The sequence below is a fragment of the Halichoerus grypus genome, chromosome 14, assembly GCF_964656455.1.
Source record: "Halichoerus grypus chromosome 14, mHalGry1.hap1.1, whole genome shotgun sequence".
NCBI classification, from domain to species: Eukaryota; Metazoa; Chordata; class Mammalia; order Carnivora; family Phocidae; genus Halichoerus; species Halichoerus grypus.
The window spans coordinates 36,584,277-36,599,300 of NC_135725.1; the positions used below are offsets into that span (position 1 = coordinate 36,584,277).

Genomic DNA, 15,024 nt, shown 5'->3' on the forward strand with positions numbered 1-15,024 from the left:
CAGTTAGAAATTGAGAACAAGGATTTTTTATAAAATAATTATTTCTTCTTTAATCAAACCCAGCTTATAACCCAATTCTTCTATTCCAATTTTCTATATTAGCTATTATAACCTCATATAAAGAATGTGGTATTTGGAATCAGTGCAAATGAATTTTACATGTCACATATTTACTTATGAGCTTTATGACTCAGTTTCCCCAAATAAACATGGATCTTTCTACCTTGCAGAATTTTCATAGCCAAGAATTCTGACTCTCCTGTTTTCTGCAAGCTTGTCATCATTATTTTGGCTTCACTTCTCTCCTCACACAGTCTGGAGCACATGGAAAACCATTTCCTGGATGTTCTTAATAGCACCCTACAATCGCTGATCTCTTTGAGTTATAATGATTATCAACTTGGTAAGGTTTACACTGGATAATCCCCATTGCCATTTCTGCTGGTGAACCTCTAGCACTGCTGGGAAAAGTTCCCAAATAATCCTGGTTGGGTGCATTGCAAGGACAGCCTAATGGGTTTAGGCTGTATTTGAACTACTCAGCTCTCCTCTCAAGAGCAAAATGGAAAAAATTAAAAAATAATTTTTTACACACACACCACACACACACACACACACACACACACACACACACACATTTATGTCTATTTCACAGTCTCCCACACCAGACTTAATTTTTCCTACAAAAGAAAATACCACCATTCCTTTCCCTATTAAAAAAAAAAAAAAAAGACATCATTCAGTGTAGGCTCTCTTCTGTTCAATTGACTTCTGTGTGTTTTAATTAACGCTTACTTTTAGCTTAAGGCAATTCTTATGTCATCAAGAGCAACAGGGAATCACCTATCTTTCCATATGTGAAGTCTGTGATGTGGCCATATATTGGAGCTGGATGAGAGGTAAGGAGACGTAGAAAGAGAATGAATCTCAGCCAGGCCTGGCACACTAGGCAACTACATGGGAGTGGCCCTTACAAGGTGTTCTGAAGTACACCAAAAGCACATTTGTGGAGGAAGTGGGCTCTGGATTTGTAGATAGCACTCAAGGCCAAAGATAAAGCAGCAGTGACAACCAAGGGAGAGTGGATAGCCACTTGCCTGAGGACAGTTACACATGAGAATTCTGTGTTCCTTCTACTTCCTCTATTCCAACCCAAACAAATAAAAGAAAAGGAGGAAGAAATGCGAGGAATTGGGGCATACGGTACCACCCTCCTATTCCTTCACTCCCACTCATCCCCATCACCTACTACCCCAAACATATTCAGAAAAACTAGAACATCAAATCTAAGCTGCACCCAGGCAAGGCAAGAATCTATGAATTAAATATGAGGCTGAAACATTAAAATAATCAGAATTCTTAACAAGAAATATAAGATATTGTCACAGCAAAAAGTGGCTGAAAAGCTATGAGATCCCCAAATGTGATGAAGGTAGCAAGCACACTACCCAGTAGGAAGTAGGTTTGCCAGAGCAGGGCAGATAGTGTTTAAAGAAAAAAAAAATTATGTTTTATATCTTCAGTATTTCAGACTCTTCCATGAAGTCAATTTTGATGATCTCCATAGTACAGTAATTTTCAAAAGTAATCCTTCTATCAGTTTTTATCTTTGAGCAAGCAGGTTCCTTGCTCCTTTTCTTTAGTCATTGTATTCTTAGCCTGCTCTGAAACCCTCTACTAATAGGCATATAGTCAAGGCTATATTTGACCAGTCTGTTCTGGTACTGGCTGAACTGGTTATTAAAATAATAAAGAATTTACCACAACTGGTAAACAGGCACTGACTTAAGCTCCCTCTTTCCCACTGCCCTTGCAGTCTTGGCCTCTCCTCCAGAAGCCCCCCCCCCAACCCAGCAAATAAAGGGTTAAAGCTCGTACACTCTGGAAGCCTCTTGGTCCCTGTTCAGTTGAGTGGACTTATGTTTGGTTTATACCAGAACCATATTAATTTTCAATTTTGAGTATAAACCCAGTCCACTACAATTATCAGCAAATGAGGTATATATCTTCAAATAGTTAATGTCTCTCTTGAATGATGAATGGTTACTTTGTCACTGGATGCCCTCAATTGACCAACATGCTCTAGTCTTCCTAGACTTTCAGATATTGCTTCCTTTTCTTCTTCTCCCACCTGGTGGTGTACATTTGCTCATGATAAACTCCCAACCTACCCTGCTTTACTGGACTGCTATGGATGTATCACCATACATCTCAGATAACAGATTTCCCTTCTGAACTGAACTTTCTTACAGTATCTAGAGAAAGAACTCTTTACAAAATATCTACCTTATTTCTGTAGATAATCTGAGTTGCAGATCTTAGCTTGACCAAATCAAGCCTTTCTTCTCTCCCTGTGTCTTTGCCACACACCAAAACTTAAATTTAGTTTTTCACTGGAAAATTTTATATTTGTTTGAAACTACTCAAATACTGGTAGTATAAAAGGTCTATGATAAATGAGAAAACATATAAAATTTCAAATCCAGGGATGGAAGAACATTTATTTATTAACATACAATAAAATTTTTGAGGGTAAGGGACCATTCTGTGCTTCAGGGAAATACACGGGCTTGAAGTTATTGTCCTCTAAGATGTGCTCCTACGTCATATTGACTATCACAGCTTTATAATTTTTATTTCTTTCCCCCTGGGGCTTCCAACTAATATGACAACTGTTTCCTGACTGCTTACCTGTCTGGACTTCCAGCCAATATCTCTTCACCTTCTCCATCAGCCAATATGTATATACATTAAATACATTATTTGCAAGAGCTCTCAAAACTCAACAGTTTGAAAACAATCCAGTTATAAAATAGACAAACTACAGGAACAGACATTTCATCAATGAAGATATACAGATGCCACATAAGCACAAGAAAATATATTCAAAATCATTAGTCATTAGAAAAATGAAAATTAAAACTACAATGAGCTATTGTTACACACCTATCAGAATTGTACACACCTATCAGTGTAACATAAAGGACTGAGATGCTATCATCTTCTTCACATGCTGTTGGTTAGAAGCAAGTCAAAGGTTCTGTCCACAGTCAAGGTCTGAACATCAGGAGGCAGGACTCATGGGAGCCACATTAGAGTGTGTTCATCATGTTTGTCATATAAAATGTAAGGTACATTTCAAAGTTTCAAAATGAAAGCAAAAATCACACATATAGCTAGGTATACGACATAGAGATAATCACAATTAATGATGCTGAATGGGTTTCTTCACAGTCATCTATGTGTTCTTCTTGAAACCTTTGCCCCAACAAAAGGACATTATATATATAATTATTTGAATAATCTGTCCTTTTATATAAATACATGTATAAAAGAGGTATGGTAATATAATAATATTTTACAATTTGTCTTACTTTTTAAGAACACATTCTCCTTAAATAATCTTCTAAATTATAAATTTTAGAAACTGTAAAATATCTTCTCCTAAATATTATATTTATTTCTGTTTCCCTACTATTTAATAGTTAATTTGTTTCCTATTGCCATGTTATAAATATTGCTATGATAAATCTTAGTCCTATAAAAACAACCTCCTAAATATATCTTAAATATATAGCTTCAAGATCTAAGTGGGAGGATTTCACTTCCCAATTTCAAGTCTAAACCTTTATTACTATTATCACTGTTTTAGTCCTATTCTTGACCGCTTTCCACCCTCCTGTTGCTGTATTTGACTGATACTTGACCAGTTCACCAGCACCTTTCAAGATACTTGAAGTGTCCACTCCTCCAGGAAGCCAGATTGATTGAAATGACTTTTCTAAATTACACCTCATTGGCATTTCTCCTTTGTACTGTTACTACATCATTTTTTTTTATTATGTTCAACTTGCCAACATATAGTACATCATTAGTTTTTGATGTAGTGTTCAGTGACTCATTAGTTGCATAGCACACCCAGTGCTCATCACATCACATGCCCTACTTAATGCCCATCACCAGTTACCCATCCCCCCACCCACCTCCCTTCCAAAACCCTCAGTTTGTTTCCCAGAGTCAAGAGTCTCTCGTGGTTTGTCTCCCTCTCTGATTTCTTCCCATTCAGTTTTCCTTCCCTTCCCCTATGATCCTCTGTGCTATTTCTAATATTCCACATATGAGTGAAACCAATGATAATTGCCTTTCTCTCCATTGACTTATTTCACTTAGCATAATACCCTTCAGTTGATGATCAACATCCATCCATGTTGATGTAAATGGTAGGTAATCATCCTTTCTGATGGCTGAGTAATATTCCATTGTATATAAGAATCACATCTTTATCCATTCATCTGGTGAAAGACATCTCGGCTCCTTCCACAGTTTGGCTATTGTGAGCATTGCTGCTGTGAACATTGGGGTGCATGTGCCCCTTTTCACTACATCTGTATCTTTGGAGTAAATACCTAGTAGTGCAATTGCTGGGTCATAGGGTAGCTCTATGTCTTGAGGAAACTCCATACTGTTTTCCAGAGTGGCTGTACCAGCTTGCATTCCCACCAACAGTGTTAAGAGGTTCCCCTTTCAATGATGTGGGGGGTGCCTGAGTGGAGCAATCTGTTAAGCATCTGCCTTTGGCAGTCTATTAAGCATCTGATCTCAGGGTCCTGGGATAGAGCCCTGTGTCGTTGGTCTTCCTGCTCAGAGGGGAGTCTGCTTCTCCCTCTCCATCTGCCCCTCCCCTTGGCTCACACACACTCTCTCTCAAATAAATAAAAATATTTTTTAAAATTAATTAATTAAATAAATGATGTGTTTACATGTCTTTTCTTTTCTAAGATTGTAATGCCTTTATCAGGCAGAGACACATCTCTTTCTTCTTCGCCTTTTTAGCACCTAGCACAGTGCATAGAACACATAATAACTTCTCATTAAGGAAGTTGAACTGAGCTACTGAACTAAACTAAGATAGTGTGAGTATGCTATGGAGGTATAGTTTTGCTAAGCCATCTACATTTTACAATGTGTTTTTCCATCTTTGAGCACCCTAACAAAGCCTAAAATTAAATGGAGACTCAGACACTCTTATGCAACATGAAGGCCCTTTGTATCACATGCAACTCTTAAAAAAGGAAGCAAATATAAAAAAAGATCAAGAAATGAGCAACAACTCTTCCTTCACCAGAAAGAGTGTCTACCCAAAGATGGAGACAAATATTATTGCACATGCTTACACATCCTGAAACTTAAAAATGCATATTAGAGTCATTCCTCTTGCATTCACAATATGATTGAGATGATTAAGAAGGCTAACACAAAATCCAAACCATTATAAAAATAGGAAGAAGTAAAAATAGCATTTAATTATATAACAGGTAAAAGAGGTGTTTTAGGACAATTGTATCATTTTAATACCCATGCAATCCCTGTGATAAGTATTAGTAAATTAATTTTATATTTGAAATAGCCTGCCCAGGATTTCACAGTGGTAAGTGGCAGGGCCACACTTCAAAGATAAGAAGGTTCAATTTCAAAGCCACCATCTTCCCATTTCTTTGCACTATGAAAGCACCAGGAAATACCATAGTTTTCAGTTTATTACCAGAAATGTTCCCTAGAATATCAGGGGCAAGAGTAGTAGTGACTAACAGCAGGCTTGAAGTTGAGGCTGCATATCTATGAGAAACCATGATTATTTGCATTGTGCTGTGTTTGATTTAGTTCCCTGACAAATGTCATGCCAAAGCCTTGACACAACAGAGATTTGTGCCTGGAGCCATTCATTCTGTGTCTGGCAGAGCACATTGGCTGGCATATTTTACATGGATATTCTAAAGTCACAGCAGTCTCTGAATGGAGACTGAAAGTGACTAAGATAAAAAAAAATATATGAAAAATAGAGTCAAGAGTCATACTCCAAAAAGAAAAAAAAAAAAAACAGAAGTATGTTTCAATTTTTAAATCTCAATTATTCATATATGTATATGGATATGCTTATAGAAGTTTATTTTTTCATAGGGAAGTAACATGGCAGAACACATACAGTATGTTTTGAGCCAAATTTAAAATATAAATATTAGTATATAAGTGTATTTCCCCAAGTATTATGTTTGCATAAAATAGGTTATCAATTATTACTAATGATATCATATATATATATCCACATTTTTATAACCACAAACCAACTTTCAACTTTCCTTTAAATATGAGATTACTTTATCACACAGAAAAATAAAAGGACTGCCTCACCGATTTCATTGTATGGTGGAAAGACTCAAAATAGGGTAAATGATCTAGAGAAGTTTTAGAGAAACTGTAAGCAAACATTTGTAAAACCATTCATTATTTAAATACCTCCCAAGAAATGACAAACCTACTTTCAGTACCTTACCCCAGAACTCACATTCCTTATGTGCTACTTTAAGCAATTTTTTCTTGCTACCTCCTCCATAGAGAAGGACTGATTTTCATAGCTTCTGTATGTGGGATCCATTTCCCATTCTTTCTTTCATCTTTCTCCCTTACAGTACCTAAGAATCTTAGTTCCTTTTGTCTTTACTCCTGGAGTTCCCACTATATACTTTTTATTCAATGTATACCTTTTCTTTTCAGCTCCCTCTCAGGATTCAAGGTTATTACGATTCATGATATTTATAATGTTCTTTGTCCACATTTTATTTTAAATAGCATTCCATTTTGAAATCAAAGACATCCTGTAATGGCCTTGTGCTCTCACCCTTATCTTTCCCGTAGTACATTTATATACTTCTTACTGAGCTCTATTTATTTTGCTGTTTGCATCTTCTTCTGAAATTGTCTTGCAATTTTAAGCTAATTTCACTATCTGGTCCCCCAAAACTTAGATATTCCTAGGTAGTTCTTAACTGATAGTTAACTTGCTTATATCCTACCTTGAATAATTTAATCACCAGAGTCATTAAAGACTGTGTTAAACAACTTCCATCAAACATAGAATAGTTCCATTGTTTTACTGTCAAGGGCATTAGTGATAACAGTTCTTTGAATATACATTGTATGAATTAAGGGTTTCTGTGATCAGGAAATGATATGTATTTAGTGATCAGATTTTTGATTCTAACGTTTTCTCACTAGTATCATGTTTTATCAGATGAAAGAGTGTTTATCATATACATGAACATGTACTATACTTCTATTTATATAAGCACATTATACTAATATAATTTTTATAATATTTTTACTATTATAACATTTGTATTTTTATACTTTATGGAGAATATTGGAAATATATTTTAAATATACCTTTGTCCAAGGCACATCCTGCTGTGGTCTCAGGACAGGAACCTATTGTAAAAAATATATATATATTCTCATTAATTGTATATACTTAGTATAAAAAACAGATTGAGAAATACCAATACATACAATTAAAAAAAAACCATGGTTTCAAAACCTCAACCATTGCTCAATATTAGTATCTGCCCATTAACTTCAAAAAATATTCTGTGTTTATCTTTTTATTTTTTTTGCTTTAGTTCATTAAGAAAAAAAGGACAAGGTATAAATATTCTGATATACTTCTCAATATGAATCTCTAAAGGAACTCTATTTTTTTATATCTTAAAATAAACAGTTTTTTTCCTAGAAAGAAACATAAAGGCAGATTAAGTTCCTGATACACAAAAGCCAATTTCAGGCAAAAACTCAGACAACACTTTTCAAAAATGCTAAGTGAATTATTATATTCCAAATAAGAAGATGAGGAAGCAGGTTAAACAGGTTTTATGATAACAAAAGTCCTATAATATTTGTTCATCAAAAAATAGCAATGGAAATCAGTTAAAGTTAAGAGAATCATTTCACAGTAATAATGTTTCAAATTTTCAGGCAGTGAAACTAGAATGCATGTGCAGGTAATAGATTTAAATATGTTCAAATGAACTTGAGCACTTTAAAAATCATAGGAGGAAACAGAATCATGTTTTGCTGCTTTAAGACCAATATTTCCATCATTTCCTTCTATTTTATTATTCTATTAGACACAGTGTCACATTTCCAAATATGTGGACACCCAACCCACATAAAAGCACAGATCTAAATCTAAGAACTCTCATTGCAAATGTGACAGTGTTGTTTACAAGAACTTCAATTAAATGTAAAATCAAAGAACCACTCATTTTGTTCATATTTTTTTGGCATTCTGTCTGTTTGAAATTTCCAGATATGGGAGAAGAAATCAGAAGAAATAAACTTCCTTTGTGATTTCTACCAGTATGCTGGAATAAAAGTTTTACCATGAATAAATTTAAAAAATAAAAATAAATAGTTAGCATCCATAAACTAAAAATAAAAGTATGTTTTTCTTTCATATTTAAAGTTCACAGACCCAAAGAATTTTAGCTCTAGAAGGCACCTGAGTGGATAATCAAGTAAACCGAATCCAAACTATCAATTATAATTAAGGGATTCTCACTGTTATGTCTCAGGAGTCCTTGGATAATGTAAGGGAACCAAGTCTTTGGGTCACTCAAAATGTTCCCTTAGCCATTATTCAAGCACAGTAGACATGTGCACAAATTCAGGCACACATGCATGATGCATGCATGTGCAGACACACACACACACACACACACACACACACACAAATTTAAGCCATCGTCTCCATTCTACGGCCAAACCTAGAATCTCACATTTCTTGTATTTGAAACTTGGTCCCTGGATTATTAGCTACACTGGACTTTAGACAATTTACATAACCCTCTCTGAGCCTCAATTTTTTTACCTGTATTGAAGTTATTGTAAAGATTAAATGAGTTAATACAAATAAATTGCTTAGAAACCCTTCCTAGGACATAGTAAGTAGCCAATAAATGTTCACTATTAAAAGCTAAAAAACATTTGAAAGTAAAAATTCTTCAAAAAATATTAAATAATTTCGATATTTAAAAATATGTCAATTGATATTTCTAGTCTACTAATCATCTCTCAAGTGTGAAAATCTCCATTTGTATTTCTTACATTTTAATATAATTATATTTGCACAATTATAATTACAAGAAATAACTGAGAAACGTAACTATGGATGGCAAACTTTATTCATGAAAGAATCATAAAAGAAACCAAAGTAAAAAGTGGCATTTTTTTCAATGAGGCATTTTAAATGGTTAATTAACAGTTGTAATTCTATGTTCTGTGTTTTACTTGTGGTCTGGCATGACTAGAGGAACAGAAAATCTTCTTAAATGACAGGGAGGTACTTAAAGTTTTCCAGAGGTCAAGCAAAAATCCAATTATCTAATATCCATGGGAGCAGAAGTATGTGGTGAAGAGAAAGTACAAAACTGGAAATACAGCATTACTGCCAGGCTATAATAAATTTATCACAGAGAAACATGGTTTCAACAAAGTCAGAGTTGGACTCACAAAGCAGACAATCTTCAGGTACTAAAATCTCCATGTCTCTGGCCATTAGGAATAGTCAGGGCTTTAAAAAATTGGATTAAATTTGTTTGCTATGATTTTTCTGATCAGAACATGCATTCCTATATATAGGAATAAGTTGCAGGAGGAAAGGGAGGGAACACAATTTTTAAAGATTGGTTTAACTGAGTATAGGGTAGAATTAGAAGGGGGAATAAAAGACTTGATAAGAGAAAATGAACATAATAGCAAAGTGAAGAAGAAAAGAACAACCATAGTTTTAATAAGGGAAGTACTAAATGCCAAACCTGAAAGGTAGACAGTATATTTGGTAAAGTATGTTTTGATCAGAAGCTATTTTTATAGATCTGGTGGTGGAACTGAAGGAGAGGTGGTGACCTATCCACATCATTTTACTGTTTTAACTTGGGGTTTTTCTACCCAGGCTAATTTCCTCCTCCCATCCCTATGACCAGGGACATATAACAACTTCTGGAGCCATTTTTGGTTGTCACAGCTGGGGGTGGGATGCTACTAGATGCTACTAGCATCTAGTGGGGAGAGGCCATGGATGCTGCTAAACATCCAATAACTCACAGGACAGCCCCCCACAAAAAGGATTCATGCAGCCCAAAATGTCAATCATGTGCAGAGGTTGAGAAACACTGTCTTAGCAGAGGTGGAACCTCCTCCTACCTCAGTGCTTCACGAGCTCTCCCAAATCATGAGATCATATCATTTACATAGAGCGAATCTTCCAGGAAAAAGAGAACTAACCTTGATCAAGGTTCTTGACAGAGGATATTTTAGTTGCAATAATCTATTTAAACATTGCTGATCTAGCACTTAATATAGCCATGTATAAAATCCAGATTGATCTGATACTTGTCATCACCAATCTGAAACCTATACATAATGGTATTCCCACTCCTCTTCTCAAATGTTTTTCAACATCAGAAAATATCTTAGTGAATTATTTGATTTCATTCTTTTACAAAAACACTAATTTCAAACATTCAGACATTATTCCATTTGAAATAATTTAGTTTAAGAGAGAGGTTATTTACCTTATCATTATTAGAAATTTGATAATTCAGCATAATTCAATCGTTAACCAAAATCATTCTTAAGGAAAATAAGGTGGTTTAATATTTTTATTTTACTTTTACTTTACACCAAAATAACAACTACTTTAAGCAAAACTAAGATATATTTCTATTGAATATTAACATAAAGATGCAATATACACGGCGACATGAATTAAAACTAATGTTTGAAACTGGATAATTATTACTATTTAATATAAAGTAATATGTAACTTCACACTGTTCTCATTTTGCTCATTTGAGAATACTTCATTAGTATCATGTTGCTCAGAGTATTTAACCTGTAAAGTATAATGTCTCTTTGATATTAATTTAGTGGGATTCACAACCTAAAAAACATGTCATGTTTCAGTTTCATGAAAAGGCCAAAAATCTGGGGGTGGGGGGAAATCCTTAAATCATTTCATCAATTACAGATGAATTTCTACAGCTAAAAGCAACATATTAAGGAAACAAGGAAGGAAGGGATAGGGGAGTTTTATGTTGCTATTATTGTGATTCAAAAGAAAGGTCCATTCAGATGGGTTTAACAGACATATTCAGAAGATTACACCCTAAAACAGCAGAGTACACATTTTTTTCAAGTGCATATGGGACAATCCCCAGAACAGATCAGATATTAGGCCCCCAAACAAGTCTCAAAAAGATCAAAGTCATACTACGCATCTTTTCTGACCAAACACTATGAAACTAGAAACCAACCAAAAGAAAAAAAATCTGTAAGACCACAAATACATGGAAGATTACATAACATGCTACTAAACTATAAATGACTCAACCAAGAAATCAAAGAAGAAATAAAAAATTACATGGAAAAAAATGAAAATGAAAACACAATGGTCAAAAACCTTTTGGATATAGCAAAAGCAGTTCTACCAGGGAAGATTATAGTAATACAGACTTATTTCAAGAAGCAAGACAAATCTTTTTTTTTTTTTTATTAAGATTTTATTTATTTATTTGACAGAGAGATAAAGAGAGAGCACAAGTAGGCAGAGTGGCAGGCAGAGGGAGAGGGAAAAGCAGGCTCTCCGTGAGCAGGGAACCAAACGTGGGGCTCGATCCCAGGACCCCAGGATCATGACCTGAGCTGAAGGCAGCCACTTAACTGACTGAGCCACCCAGGCATCCCGAAGCAAGACAAATCTTAAATACACAACCTAACCTTACACCTAAAGGACCTAGAAAAAGAAGAACAAACAAAATCCAACCCAGCAAAAGGAAGGAAATAATAAAGATTAGAGCAGAAATAAATGCTATAGGAATTAAACAACAACAACAGCAACAAAACAAAACAAAAATGAGTAGAATAGATCAATGAAACAGGAGCTGGTTCTTTGGAAAGATCAATAAAATTGATAAACCTCTAGCCAGACTCATCAACAAAAAAAACAAAAGAGAGAGAGAGAGAAAGAGGACCCAAATAAACAAAAGCACTAATGAAAGATAAGAAATAACAACCAACACTACAGAAATACAAACAATTATAATAGAATATTATACAAAACAATATGCCAAAAATTGGACAATTCAGAAGAAATTGATAAATTTCTAGAAACATATAACCTACCAAAACTAAAGCACGAAGAATAGAAAATTTGAACCAATGAATTATCAGCAATAGAATTGAATCAGTAATCAAAAACTCCCAAAAAACAAAAGTCCAGGACCAGACAGCTTCACAGGCAATTCTACCAAACATTTAAAGAAAAGTTAATACCTATTCTTTTCAAACTATTCCAAAAAATAAAACAGGAAGGAAATTTTCAAATTCATTCTATAAGGCCAGTATCACTCCAATACCAAAACCAGATAAAAACACCACCAAAAAAAGAGGATTACAGGCTAGTATCTCATGAATATAGTGCAAAAATCCTCAGCAGAATATTAGCAAACTAAATCCAACAATACATTAACAATATCATACACCATAATCAAGTGGGATTTTTTCCCATGATATCAGAACAGTCAATATTTGCAAAACAATCAACGTGATACATCACATCAAGAAGAGAAAGGGTAAAAACTGTATGATCATTTCAATAATTGCAGAAAAAACATTTGACAAAGTACAATATTCATTCATGATTAAAAAAAACAAACTCTGCAAAGTAGGTCTAGAAGGAACATATCTCAACATAATAAATGCCTTATGTGAAAAACCCACAGCCAACGAACGGCATGTGCAACAGTGAAAAACTGAGAGCTTTTCCCCCAAGGCCAGGAACAGACAAGGATGTTTACTCCCTACACGTTTATTCAACATAGTATGGGAAGTCTTTGCGACAGCAATCGGACAAGAAAAAGGAATAAAAGGCATCCAAACTGGTAAAGAAGTAAAAACTTCCATGATTTACAAATGACATGATAGTGTATGTAGAAAACCCTAAGGACTCCACCAAAAAAAAAAACCAAAAAAACAAAACAAAAACAAAAACCCTTTCTAGAACTGATAAATGAATTCAATAAGGTCGCAGGATATGAAATCAAGGTACAGAAATCTGTTGCATTTCTATACACTAATAATGAAGCAGTGGAAAGAGAAATCAACAAAGCAATCCCATTTGTAATTGCACCCAGCATAATAACATACCTGGGAACAAACTTAACCAAAGAGATGAAAGACCTGTACTCTGACAACTATAAAACACTAATGAAAGAAGATGACACAAAGAAATGGAAAGACATTCAGAGAACAAATATTGTTAAAATGTCTATTCTACCCAAAACAATCTACAGATTTAATGCAATCCCTCTCAAAATACCAACAGTATTTTTCACAGAACTAAAAGAAATAATCCTAAAATTTGTATAGAACCACAAAAGGCCTTGAATAGCCAAAGCAATCTTGAAAAAGAAAAACAAAATTGGAAGTATCACAATTCCAGACTTCAAGTTATATTACAAAGCATTAGTAATGAAAGCAGTATGGTATTGGCATAAAAACAGATACATGGATTAATAGAATAGAATAGAAAAATAAGAATAATAATTAGAATAGAATAGAATAGAATAGAATAGAATAGAAGAATAGAAAGAATAGAAAACCCAGAAATAAACCCATGCTTATATGGTCAATTGATCTTAGAGAAAGAAGGAATGAATATACAATAGGACAAAAACAGTCTTTTTAACAAATGGTGTTGGGGAAACTGGACAGCTACATGCAAAAGAATGAAACTGGACCACTTTCTTTCACTATACACAAAAATAAATTCAAAATGGACTAAAGACTAAATGTGAGACCTGAAGCTGTGAACATCCTTGAAGAGAGCACAGGCAATAATTTCTCTGACATAGGCTATTAACAACATCTTTCTAGATATGTCTCCTAAGGCAAGGGAAGTGAAAGGAAAAATAAACTATTGGGACTACATCAAAATAAGAGGTTTCTGCACAGCAAAGGAAACAACCAATAAAACTCAAAAGCAACCTACTGAGGGCGCCTGGGTGGCTCAGTTGGTTAAGCAACTGCCTTCGGCTCAGGTCATGATCCTGGAGTCCCGGGATCGAGTCCCGCATCAGGTTCCCTGCTCAGCAGGGAGTCTGCTTCTCCCTCTCTCGCTCCCCCCTCTTGTGCTCTCTCTCTCTCTCTCACTCTCTCTCTCAAATAAATAAAATCTTTAAAAAGAGGGAAAAAAAAAAGAAAGCAACCTACTGAAGGGGAGAAGATATTTGCAAATGACATATCTGATAAGGAGTTAGTATCCAAAATATGTAAAAAAAACTGATACAACGGGGCGCCTAGGTGGCTTAGTCGTTAAGCATCTGCCTTCAGCTCAGGTCATGATCCCAGGGTCCTGGGATTGAGCCCTGCATCAGGCTGTCTGCTCCACGGGAAACTTGCTTCTCCCTCTCCCACTGCCCCTGCTTGTGTTCCCTCTCTTGCTGTGTGTCTCTCTCTGTCAAATAAATAAATAAAATCTTAAAAAAAAAAAAAAAACTGATACAACACCCCAAAAACAAATAATCTTATTAAAATAGGGAGAAGACATGAACAGATATTTCCCCAAAGAAGACATCCAGATGACCAATAAACACATGGAAAGATGCTCAACATCACACATCATCAAGGAAATGCAAATCAAAACTGTGGAAAGAGCCAAGATGTCCATCGACAGATGAATGGTTAAAGAAGGTGTGGTATATATATACAATGGAATATTATGCAGCCATCAAAAGGAATGAGATCTTGCCATTTGCAATGACGTGGATCGAACTGGAGGGTATTATGGTGAGCAAAATAAGTCAATCAGAGAAAGACGTGTATCATATGATCTCACTGAAATGAGGAATTCTTAATCTCAGGAAACAAACTGAAGGTTGCTGGAGGGTGGGGGGTGTGAGGGATGGGGTGGCTGGGTGATAGACCCTGGGGAGGGTATGTGCTATGGTGAGCGCTGTGAATTGTGCAAGACTGTTGAATCACAGATCTGTACCTCTGAAACAGATAATGCAATATATGTTAAGCAAAAAAAAAAAAAGAAGAAGAAGATAGCAGGAGGGGAAGAATGAAGGGGGGGAAATCGGAGGGGGAGATGAACCATGAGAGACGATAGACTCTGAAAAACAAACTGAG

General features: G+C 35.0%; 1 protein-coding gene across 42 annotated transcripts in view; it reads right to left on the reverse strand.

Annotated features, from left to right (window-relative positions):
* PTPRD (protein tyrosine phosphatase receptor type D) overlaps positions 1–15,024 on the reverse strand; it is a 2,297,676-nt gene that overhangs the window by 1,441,462 nt on the left and 841,190 nt on the right. For all 42 annotated transcript variants that reach the window (XM_078062238.1, XM_078062257.1, XM_078062277.1 and 39 more), the window contains one exon: positions 7,222–7,263. The gene's annotated coding sequence lies outside the window, so the exon portion shown is untranslated. The remainder of the gene's footprint in view (positions 1–7,221; positions 7,264–15,024) is intronic.